At 42.4% G+C, this 12087-nt stretch overlaps 1 protein-coding gene across 19 annotated transcripts in view; it reads right to left on the bottom strand.

The window, feature by feature from the left end:
• DTNA (dystrobrevin alpha) overlaps positions 1 to 12087 on the bottom strand; it is a 221049-nt gene that overhangs the window by 160679 nt on the left and 48283 nt on the right. Inside the window, exon 2 of one of the 19 annotated variants that reach the window (XM_041412833.1) lies at positions 7860 to 7933. The exons of the other annotated variants lie outside the window; for them this stretch is intronic. The gene's annotated coding sequence lies outside the window, so the exon portion shown is untranslated. The remainder of the gene's footprint in view (positions 1 to 7859; positions 7934 to 12087) is intronic. 19 annotated transcript variants of the gene reach the window in all.

The following is a 12087-nucleotide window of genomic DNA, read 5'->3' as shown; positions in this document are numbered from 1 at the left end:
CCAGGAGTTTTGAAAAGTGGTGCTTCATAAACTAAAATGGAAATGAACTTAGAATGTAAGCCACTCTCTTTCCCCTGAGACAGTGCTGTCCAAGAACAAGTAGAGTTCCTCTCCCACCCCCCGCCTGTCCTACCAGAATGCTGCCAGAAGAGTAGATGTCATGCATACTTCATGTGAGAAAGATGGGATCCTCTATCAGTGTGCTTTGGGATCCTCTATCAAGGCTGTTTTGAATGCTAAGCACTGTAATTACTACAAAGAAACTGGAGGTTCTGTCTCCTTTACTCCACAAACCACACTATATTGTAGAATTGTTCCTGAGGAATTTAGGAACAAGAATGCTATGTGTTTTTTTGCTTTAGCAGCCTCAGTGTTTAAGAGATTGGAGATCTCAAAGTTCAGGCTGCCCGTGAAGCTGCAGCTTTGCCCTCAGTGTGTGCAAGACTTAGGGGTACAGCATTTGACTTCTCAGTACACACCTGTGTACCCAAACCCATGTGAAGACAAATGCAGCAGAAACCTTGACAACTGCTCAAGGACCAAGGAACAACTTGGGTGCCACGAGCACACTGGGAGACTCCCCAGCACCTGCAGAGAGACTGGTCCAACAAGGATCTTCCTCTGCAGACGGTTCTTAACATGGATATGCTCCTCTGGATTTATTTTCCCCTGAGGGCTACTGTATAGGCCAAACGGGCAGATTTCCACAGGGACAAATATGTGAAGTACTACTCATGCAAAGGTCATGTGTTCTACTGAAGTTTACATCCTTGTTCCAGTGTACAAGAACACTAAAGTACACCAAAGAAAATAACCCAAGGTTTTCTTTAAATGTGAAGAAACTCAACTTATTTTTATGCCAATCTTGTTCTCAGTCTTACTGAATCACTTTTGCTGAAATATTCCAAAAATACTCAGGCTGAGGAAAACAGCTGGCTAGAAAAAAATTCAGTTCAGACATTAAAAGTTTTACAAATATTCTGAAAAACTTTAAGGTACTATAATGGGAACTGCTGGGCAACTTTCCTAATTGGTGGTGCTACCAATCTATTACATAGTCAGGAATTTATATATTTTATTTATCACGGACTACCCTATCGACTACCCTCCACTGAGCTGAAAACAAGCAGTAAAACAAAAGCAGGAGGGTAGCAGAGAGCAGGCAGAGCTGCCAGGTGAACCTGCACAAGCCCAGTAAAATGGTTCTGTGGCCAGTCTGGCCAGTGAGAGACACCGATGGCCAGTTTTTGTGTCTGCCATGGCATTACAAAGCCATACCACACACATGCACATGCACATCATCCTGACAGAGAAGGCTTTCACAACATGAGTAGCCTGTACCTCTCCCAAGGTCATGTGCCTGAAACCCACAGCCAGTCAGACTGACGCTTGAATACGAGTGGAGCCGCACAGGCTGTCGAGATAAAATTATCACAGTCGTATTTCAGCAGATTGAAAAGAAACCTGAGATGAAATGTTCAGATTAGCTGCAAGAAATAGGATCCCTGGCCAAGCAACAGGCAATCCTATCAGCATGCTGTAAGGAAAACTCAAGCAGGTTTCACACAAACCAACCTCTGGAGAAAGAGGAACAAAATAGTTCCTTCTTCTGAAGCAGTAAATGAGTATTTCAGAGCCATGTGATGACAGCGTGGTCAGGACTGTACCTCAGATCTATCCGTGTGACTACAAAGAGCACTTGGCACTGAAGTCTCCTTTCCAAATTCATTGGACAGACATAAAATGTTTCTGCAGTGACACACATAGGACACAAAAGAGCCACCTAGGAGCTTATTTCTGAATGTACTGTTTACAATTCTCAGAAAAACTCCAGTGAAGTGAAAACTGGTGAAGCTTTAAGAACGTGACTTTTCTTCTGCTAACTCTCAAATAAAAACCAACAAACAAGTACCTTGTAATATGTTAAGACACTTCAGTGCAATTGTGTGAGCTATGACAAAAAGAAAAATCTTTAGAATTTTTAAGTTTCCATTGTAGTAAGCAGTGGGTGCTAAGAGGAATTTCAGTATCTTCAGGCTGGGAAAAACTAGATTTAGGATTGTGATAACCTATTTAATTTCCTGAGGTCATAAAGTTAAGCTGTAAAGTTTTTGCTTCAGGTCAAGAGAACTCCTGACACACCAGAAACTCTACTTCATGATGAATTACAGTCAGATAAAGCTGTCATTTGAGAGATTATAATACCAATGTTCTACTCAATAACTATACTTGTACAGGATGTTGCTTTTATGTCTGTAAGTGGGTTTTTGCACCTCTTACCTTCAGTAATGTGTGATCCTATCTTTGGAGTGCCTGTTACACTAATATGAAATGACACTTCCTTACCAAGGGTTCAAATTTTAGTTGACCTTCCATTCTGCCCTGGACAGGTGAATGAATTGGACTGTCAATTTTGTAATAACGAGTTGAATTTTACTTTTAATAAGATTTCCAGTGCAGATTATTTTTTGAGCCATTCTACCCATCCATTTTTCTTATAGGGTCAAAAGAAATGTTGTTCTGGATCATGCATATGACAGCCAAAAACAAGGACAAATTACAAGTACAAGAGTTGATACATAGGAGACAAAAGATAAGAAATTCACCTTCAATACACAGTTGAACTGTGAGTACTAAGGTCTGGCATTGAAAATAGAACAGGAGAGATACCTGGCAAAGAGAGTAATGTGTGATTGCCATGTAGACTTTCCATGGCCTTCAGAGTTAGAGATGCTCAACATCTCTGAAAAAAGACATAAAGAGCAATATTGCATTTAAAGCCATGGAAAGTTTATGTATGTAATGCACTGTCTCCTAGCATCAATTCTTCTAGAGCATAAACAGGGATATTTAGAGTGAAAAAAGAATGCATTTATGAATGAACAGATGTGCTTTCCAAAAAGCCATTAGGGCAGAGGGCAATAGCTGTCAGAAGAAGGCGGGGAGTGTTCCTTTGCTAATACTCAGGCAGTCTGATCTCTTTTGGGATTTGATCCCATGAGGAGAGCTAAACCACAAAGCCATCTTGGAATACCTTCATTTTGATCTTTGTCAAAGACCATCTCCCCTCCCTGCCCGACAACCACACCATCCAGTTTATTCAAGAATGCAGCTGGCCAGGTGAAAACAAGAGGGAATGCCTTTCTCTCACCACTCCTCAAGGACAGAGTCTGTGAATGGCACATACCTGCAGCACTTCGGCCTACAGAGGGGTCATGAAAATGGGAGAAACAGAAGAATCACTGCAGAATGATCTGAAAGCACCGAGCATGAGCCACGTGGGGTATTCACCACAGTGGGGCTGAGGATGGCATCACAGCCAAAAGAAATCTGGATTAAATTGTAAAGCTCTCACGGTATCATCCCACTGATGTGATAGTTTTAGCCAAGTTTCACTAGACAAACTCATTTAAATATCCTTGCCATTTTAAATTCTGCTACAGGAATCACAACTGCTGCATTTTCCAGCATGACAAGTAGAATGGATTTAGGCTGGAACCAACTTACTTGTTGCACAGAGTTTTCTTTCTAGAAAAATGGCAGTTTCTTTTGCCCAAACTTTAGCACTTAAAAAAGAAGGCAGAAGTGTTTAATCAGTTGTCTCCTGCTACTTTTGCAACTTCCTGCAATATTTGGAAAGTCCTGCTCTTTATTTAAAAGCTAAGTTATCAGACGTGGTGAATAATTCCTCAGCACATCTATGTGACTTGCTGCCTACATCAACATGGGAAATTAAATGACCCAGACTGTACCTTCATTCTATTAACGGAGTGGAAAGCTGATTCAAAACAATTACAGTCTGCAGCTGTTGCTTTCCCTTGCTCTGTTTCCCCTCCAAAGAAGGAGAGCAGAAGCAGAGATGCCAGGGAAGAGTGCATCTCAGCATCCCTGCCCAGTGGTGACAGAATTCTTAATGATAATATTTCTGCTCCAAAAGCAGGAGTCAGACCAGACTCTGTGCTGGAAAGGTCTCCCACTCTACAAACGTGCACCATCCCTGGAATGTCTCCATGGGCTGTGACTGACAAACCCCAATTTCTCTGCTTTCTCCCCAAGCCATGCAGGTAAAAGGCAGCTCTGAGTTGGTTTCAGCTTCAGCAGTTGCTGAAATGCTGTGCACCATCACTGGGCACAGTGTGGTGCTAAGCGAACTCTGCAGCTCGTGACTGGCATTGGAGCATATCCCACCAGCCTGGAGAAGGGACAGAGGGCAGCTCATGTTGCTGTCTGCTGACACATGTCCTGTGTCTGAATGGGGAGTGGGGACACTACACCTTCACACAGGCAATTTGAAACAAGATTTCTTGGGGCTTTCTTCCTTTCCCTTTCCTATCCTGTACTTTATAAGAATGTATGTCTAAAGCTAACCCCGGTGAAGAAGTGATAGCTCAGCTAGATATATCAGACTTCCATTCGAGAGGTCTGTTTACAATGACCACAGATCCTGACTGTGAAAGTGTCACAGCAGACAAAGTCTTTGACCATGAGCAGTTCTGTAGAAATAAAGAAGGCTCAAGCACACTGTGGATTTTTCTTAAATACAAAAGTTTGTTGAATTTATCTGTACACATACATCTACATATGTGTATATACACATGCAGACATGTGCACTCATAGTCTAGAGCTACCTTAACCTGCAGTCACCCAGACTACTATATTTGTGCTTTTGCTTTTCAAATCTGTGACAAAAATGTGAGGATGGAAACTTAAGAAAGCTTCAAAAGCCCCCAAACATCCTCAATGAACAGGCTTTCCACATCCTCATATCCAGAGTATTAAAAAAAATTATTTTAATAACTAACTCCTTATAAATGATTAATGTATTGTATTGCATGTAAGTGCTCTTCTGTTTCTAGGAATATCTTGTTGGGTAATATTCTCATTTGTGATTCATTGCATGTTCTTTTATAATTGCAGTGAAACAATGGTTTCTGGGTAAGTGGTTTTAAAAAGTTTGTTGGGTGCTACAGGAGATCAAAGTATAATAAAACTTACATGGAAGCAAAAGTCGTGCATGAATAACAGCAGCAGCTTTAACAAAGGACTGAATAAACACACGTAATTCTGAACAGGATGGACTGAATTTTTCATGCTGTCAATTCATCGTGGAAGGCTCCATTCAGATGAAAAGGCTGAGCAGATAAGCCTGCACATAATCAGCACAACCCTTTGCTTCAAAAACATACATACACAAGCCTGGGTTCCCATGGGCAGGGAAACTCTCACTGAAAGATGCCAACATAGACCTTTACATGCAGGGCTGGGATCCTCTGAACAGAGTAAAGGCACGTGTAAAAGCAGCCTCAGCAAATATCAATGACTAAACCAGGCAGTCTTTATTTTAGTGAGCAGAGAGGTGGCCAGAGCAGCTGGGATGACCTCAAGTTCATATCCCAGCACTATCAAGAGGCAGAAAACAACTGCCAAATAAATCAGATATGACACTTCAATATCTAGTCACCTGTTATTTTGTTTTAGTGAGGGAAGACATTGAGGCAGTGGCTGGGAATAAAATTCTTCTTTGCTGTCAGAAATAAAAGGAATTATTTTCTGTAAGCATGGAGTAAGTAGAGCACTGAACAACTCGTAACAGCAGATCACCTCCAAATTCAACCAAAATTCCTCACAGCTTCTCCAGAACTTCTACTACTTCCAACACAACCCTGGTGGGGACTCCTGAATCTCACTTATCAGTCCCAAGAAACTAAGACAAAAAAAGGGTTTTCAGCTTAGCCATCTGCATTGGGAAGCAAAATGCTCAGCTGTAGGGCTTCGGCATTTTTGACAGTAAAAGCAAATTGCAAGTGCAGTGATCAGCCAGTGATCAGCAGTCTTTCTGGAATTAGTCACTCTTCCAGACTGAACAGAACACATAGGTTAGCTTATTGCTTCCCAAATATCAAATAAAAATAAAATACAAAGAGGACAGCCTAATTCTGACTTAAACAGTGGAGAAAAAGAACACAGAACAAAATGTGTCAAAAGTAAGGGGCCTTTTTTCCAGGAAATGATAGAGTTAGATGTAGATTTGTTCAGAATAAAAGGAGTGAAGCAAATAACATATTCTACCTATATAAAGTTCAGGTTTGAGCAATTGTACTGAAATGCAGTGTTTTGAATGCAATATCCAAGTATCACAATAATCCATTAATACAGAGCTATATGGCTATTATTTTGTCAAAATAAACTACAGAATGGAGAAATCTTAGAGGCCTAAATTGCTCTGGGATTTCTGTATAGCCTCTTTGCAGAAATACTAACCCGAAACATAATGTGAAAAAAGCAGCAACTAAGGACATTCAGACAGAATGTCTCTTCATTCCCAGGTGAACAGAAAGCTCCATGACTTGTGTCCAAGTATTTTGAAGTCATCAGCACAAAGGAGTGACAGGTGTATTAAAGACATCACCTACCTTCCATGATTACATGAACTGTATCAGATTGAAGAAATAAAACCTTTTTTTCCCCTTGCTATGGTAGTTATTTTCATTCCCCTCAACAGCAGTCTAGATTTCTATGGATGCAGTAGGATTTTAAAACCTGAAGTGTGAAAGTCATGAACTGAATTAACACAAAGGGCAAAAAATAATTCAAAACATGTAGTACCAATATTTATACAGCAGTTTAACAGGCCATCATAATGATGAAGTCTGTGTAATTGTTTGTGTATATGAAGGGCTTCAGGAGGATGAAAACTGCAGTAAAATTTGATGTGCCTTTTAATCCCCGGATGAACTGCAAGGTCCTGCTTGCAGGAATAGTTCCTGCACTAGGAAATGCTGTTCTGTCACTGGGAGAGCTATGCAGGTGAGACTGCCCAGCCATGTCTGAGCTAGGGATGCCAGGAGCCCTGCCAGGCCTGTGTGTGTGCCAAGCTGCCACCCCACAGCCTGGGACAGAACCAGGTAGGACCACCCCTACACCCTGCTCTTGCACTGCACTGAGGGAAAGCCAGGAACACCAACAAAACCAGCAAAGTGGTGCATTCAGCAGGCTCCTTGGTGTGGACAGCAGAAGGAGCAGGGAATGTGCAAAATGTGCCTGCTGTGCTGCTGGCACCAGGCGGGGACATGCGAGGCCGGGTCTCAGGAGGCTGTGGGATCGCAGGAGAAGGCTGGCATGTTGCTGTGCTCCTTCCTGCCCTCTCAGGTGTCAGCTCTGACCAGCAGCATCTCTCTCTCCCCGTGTCTGCATGCTGTGGGACTCAGTGTCGCCTGCACTTTCATGCTCTGCTGTTATACAGCACAAACGGGGAATGTTTTCTGCTGAGGCAACAGTCAGTACAAAGCTACCAGAAAGACCCCAAGCAAAAGCCTCCCAGAACAACAAAAGAGATTTCAGGGTGCACAAAACAAGTCTACACTGTTAACAGTGCTGTGAATAACTTACCAGCCTTTTTCTACCTCCACCCTTTGAGCTTTAGTACCAAAAGGTATTAGGAAGCATTCAAAACGCCTCAGCTTAACTCTAAGAGGCTAAAAATCTTAATAGAAATTGCATATGGAATTCCTTTTCCTTTTTAAGCTTCAGAAATGCATGCTTTGAAATCCCCAGTGCTCTTCCATCAATGTGGAGGTGACTAAATGTAGCAAAGAGCAAAGGTATTACAGGGCAGATTCTTATCTGCTTTTCATTATATTGTATACTTGCCCACATCTGTATCGTGAATTCAAAGCTTGAACACAAACTGTTACTGTCTGACAAAAACTCTGCATTGTGTATCAGAGAACCCAGCCACATTTTCAAAAGCAGGTTTTTTTTAACCCCAAGAGGAATGTTTTCAGACATAAATTGTATTTCTCCAAGCCACTGCCAGTACCCAAGCACACCCCACGAAGACAGGTAACACCACACCCTACCCGTAGAAATGATGCTCCTCCGATCGCTTGCTCTGTTCCCTGCTTCGTCTGCCTCAGAGTGCCCAGATCAGATCCTGCCCCGGAGAAAAAGCAGAGTCAAAGGCTTGTGAGACTTAGAGCCAAGTCCTGGAGCCAGGCTGCAGGAGGATCAAGGAGTACTGGGCTGAAGCAGCATGGATGGGAGATGTATCGAAGTATACTACTGCTCAATCATCACGCATAGGTAACTGAGAGCATCTCAGTCTGAAACTGCTGGTCACCATCTGGTGATAAAATATGGAGATGCCAAGCGAGTTAAAGCGAGCTTGTGCATACCAGCATATTTTAGTTACACTGCATCATGAAACCCATCATCACCTTCATTCATACTGTGGTGTCTGTCCCAGCATTGCAGTTTCATACAATTTGTGCTAACTTTTTCCCTCCTTAGCTTCAATTACAAGCCAATTTCATCTTTCCATCACATACACATAAACATAACCTTCCAGTTCAAGACACTTCTCATGTGAAAGGAAGTTAAGTGCAAAAGAGTGCAGCTGAGACATACGAAGTCATGCCACTCCTAAAAACAGGCACAGAAGTCAGGCATTGGCATGAATTTGCCAAATGATGCAGAATTAAAGTGTTAAAGGAAAAGACAGGAGTCTGGCCCTTCCCCTGCTTCACAACACTTCAGTGTGAATTACAGAATCTTAGGACAGCAGCAAGATGAGGCCTAGCTGACCTTTAAAACAATGAATAATTTCCTAACATGGCTAGATGTTTTAAATATATGTAACAGCTTTAAACACCCAAAGTGCTCTCCGTTTAATTATTTTTGCTACATCTGAAATATTTGAGGAAAATATAGATGATATCTCTAATTTGTTAATTACCAGCTGGCTCCTACCATGCATTATTAAGCGACTATGGCAGTGACTAATGCCTCTGACAATACTAAATTACCAACAACACCTTGTGGAGGAATGTGACCTGAGCAGCCTAGAAAGGACTACCCGCAGGTGTTTATTTTCAGATAAAGATGGTTTAGTAACTCAGGCATACGGCAGTACCACAATAATGCCCAAGTCTAGAGGAGGAGGGCTGCACCCCAAACCCCACATACTGCCCACCCCACGAGCACTGCCATGCCCTGTGGCTGGAGTAACCCAGACACCTGCATCCTGCTCCCTGCTCATGGCACAGATGTGGAGGAGGAAAAGCACACCGGGATTTTCTCCGGAGATGCTTTGGCTGCAGCCATGGCTCCTCGCTCAGTGGCTTGGGCAGGGGTGTACCTTGCACCCATGTTTGGGACTCCTCCACTTCCAGCCCAGTGGTCCCAAAGGCTTTGAAAAAGGGAAGATGGAAGACAAAGGAAATGTCATTGCCCACAGAGGGTCCCTCTGCACAGCTGCAGAACAAGCACTGCCCTTTTCCTCTCACCTTTGAATACAAGTATTTTTTTTCTTCCCCCTCCCCCTGCTTTTTGTTTTCTCTAAGCACTTTCTACCAAATTGATTAAACTAATAATATTACAGCTTGAACAGGAATATACAGATCTCTGTCATAAGTGTGTGAAATAACATTACTCTCCCTTCCAAATCCTCCTGGAGTGGTTAGGAAATCCAGTCCTCTCTTGTGCATTTGCATTATAAAATTGCTGAACAAACCTATTCTGCTGGAAAGGGAAGGGACACATTTTCTTCCCTACTCTAAGTAGGTCAATGAAAGCACGATGTTGTGAGGATGAAACTGTTTTCCTCCATCTTCTTTCCTCTAATGGCAGTTTCAAATCATTCCAATTTAGTTACGTTTCTAGTGTGAGCATAATACGGTAAGGGTATTAACAACAGATGTATTGGTGGTCCTAAAGTCCGGGATTTGTGCTTTCTTGTGGGCTTAGGTATACACATACAATTCCTACACATGGCCCATTGTGGCACAGTTAAGAAAAGCCTGCAAAGAAATCTGGATGTGAAATGCAATGCATTATGAGGCACAAGAATTTAACTCAGCTCTGAGACTGACACTGAGCTTCAACATCAATGTGATCTCCTTTTCAGGATGACATTCTGACTATTACCTCCTTTAAACCTGTGACCAGTGAACTTGCTCTGAATCAGCACTGGCATAAACAAAGCCAGAATATTTCCAATGGAACTACTCCAATTCATAGCACCTGGAGACTTCTCTGTGTGCATTTCATCAGGAGGGATTATCCAGTAGCTGGAGAAACATTCAACTTGCAGCTATAGTTTTCTGAATACTACATGCAAACTAAAGACCACTGGCAATAAAAATACATTTCGGGGGAGAACACCCCTCTCCTCAATGAGAAAAAGGGCACAAATTACATTACACTAAAGAGAATACGTAGTGCCTAAAGTATTATCAAAAGAAACGTTAAACAAAAAAAAAAAAAAAGGACGTTGCTTTTCTACTGTCTATTTCAGAACAGATGGTGTAAATTAGTTTTGTTCACATTATCTGAAAAAAAAAAAAATTAATTCACCTCATGTAATGCCTGTTGCAAGCTCTCACTCACCCACACAAGAACTCCAAAGGCCCCCTTCTGCAGCCAAATGCCTGTCATAACAAAGGTTACACGCTCTTACAACCCACTCCTTGTATCCTTGTCCTGAAAACAACAGGCCTGCCTAGGACAGTAAAGCTAAGCACATACAAGTGGACATCACTCTGTCCTCAGTGTGAAATGTTTACCCTATGAAACCCCATGACTTCAAAGGAAACTCGGATTTCATCCGAAGAATCCAATTACATATTTCAGATTTAGGATGGACTGTCAAGTGCCAGCTGACAAAGTGATGTCCCCAAGTATTTCAGGACAATGATATTTGACACTAAATGCAAAGCCAGCTGTTTGTGCCTTATCTAAGGAACATTTCAAAATGAGGAAATTATATGATGATTAAATGTCTCTTCCACCTCAGCAAAACACATTCCACTCAGCAGAGGTCTTTGCAACCAGAATTTAGAAAGAATGTCTGTCATTAAAATAATTCCATGAGCAGTATTATCACCAGTATCATCAAATCATAGGGATGGTAGGAAAGATATGTAATCCACCTCCCACTGTGAGACAGTCAGATAAATTTTGTTCATGTTTATTAAAGTAATTCCTAACACTTCGAGTGATGGAGACCCCACAAGATCCACTGGCAGGGTATTTTGTGGATAAAACTTTTGTAGGGTTTACCACCTTTTCCTTGTTTCATTTTAGATCTATTTCTCTCTGTCCATGGCACAGAAAAAAGATTACTGGCCCAGTCTTGGCAACAGCCTGTACTGTGCTGTCTGTGCTGAAAACCTGCCTTTCTCCTACTCACTCCTCAGCAGGCTGCTCTTCCTTAGGCACAGAAAATGTAACCCTTTCAGGGTTTCCCCTGGGCTATGTCCTATGGATCTCAGGTCACTTTTCCTGCCCTCTTCTCCACATCTAAAGTGGCCAGCATTTTCTTCAGGAGCAGTGCTCCAAACTGAACACAGAGCTCCAGCTGAGTGCTCACCAATGTGGGGACTGCTCCCTGCAGGCTGTGGGCCCCCATGCAGCCCAATATTGTGCTTTCCTGTTTCCCCTTTCTGCTGTGCAACAGTTCAACACTGCCAGTCCATGTTCAACCAGAGATCCACAGTAACCTCTATCCTTTCCTGAAGAGCTGCTGTCCCACTGGCTGTTCCCCAGCCAGTACTGGTGTCAACAGCTACAAGGATACAGCTCAGTGAACATTCTGGAACTACACACCATCACTGCAGCCTCTGTGCACCCGAGAAGACAGAAGTGCCCTTGCAATGCTGATTCACAAAAGGCACCAAATTGTGGGCGGTTTTTCATCAGCACACAGAATAAAACATTGGAAATCCATTAAGGATGTCCAGTATTTGCATAAACTTCCTCACTTTTTATTTGCTCTGTCTACCAGGAGCAGGGTGGAAAACCAGGTAGGCCTGTTTTTCCAAGGCTGAAATATCCAATTTTATGTCCCTGCTATGTATAGAGCCTCTCAGTATAGGCAGTCAAGACTACTACAAGCCCAGTACAAGCTCAAGCACTCGCCTACAGTGGTGCACAAAAGGACAGTACCAATGACCTGTGAAATAGGTATGGACAGACCTGGCCAGGCTGGGCTTCCTTTCTGGCAAAGCTTGGTTTCTCTTGGACATAACACAATGGATGTCTTCTTTTGTATTTTAGTAATTAGCAAAAGCTCAGGCTTTGTGCACAAGG

The sequence above is a fragment of the Onychostruthus taczanowskii genome, unplaced genomic scaffold (genome assembly GCF_017590055.1).
Source record: "Onychostruthus taczanowskii isolate IOZ18803 unplaced genomic scaffold, ASM1759005v1 scaffold4, whole genome shotgun sequence".
In the NCBI taxonomy this organism is placed as follows: Eukaryota; Metazoa; Chordata; class Aves; order Passeriformes; family Passeridae; genus Onychostruthus; species Onychostruthus taczanowskii.
The sequence above is the reverse complement of the archived record's forward strand: the minus strand, read 5'-3'. Positions and strand labels throughout refer to the sequence as shown.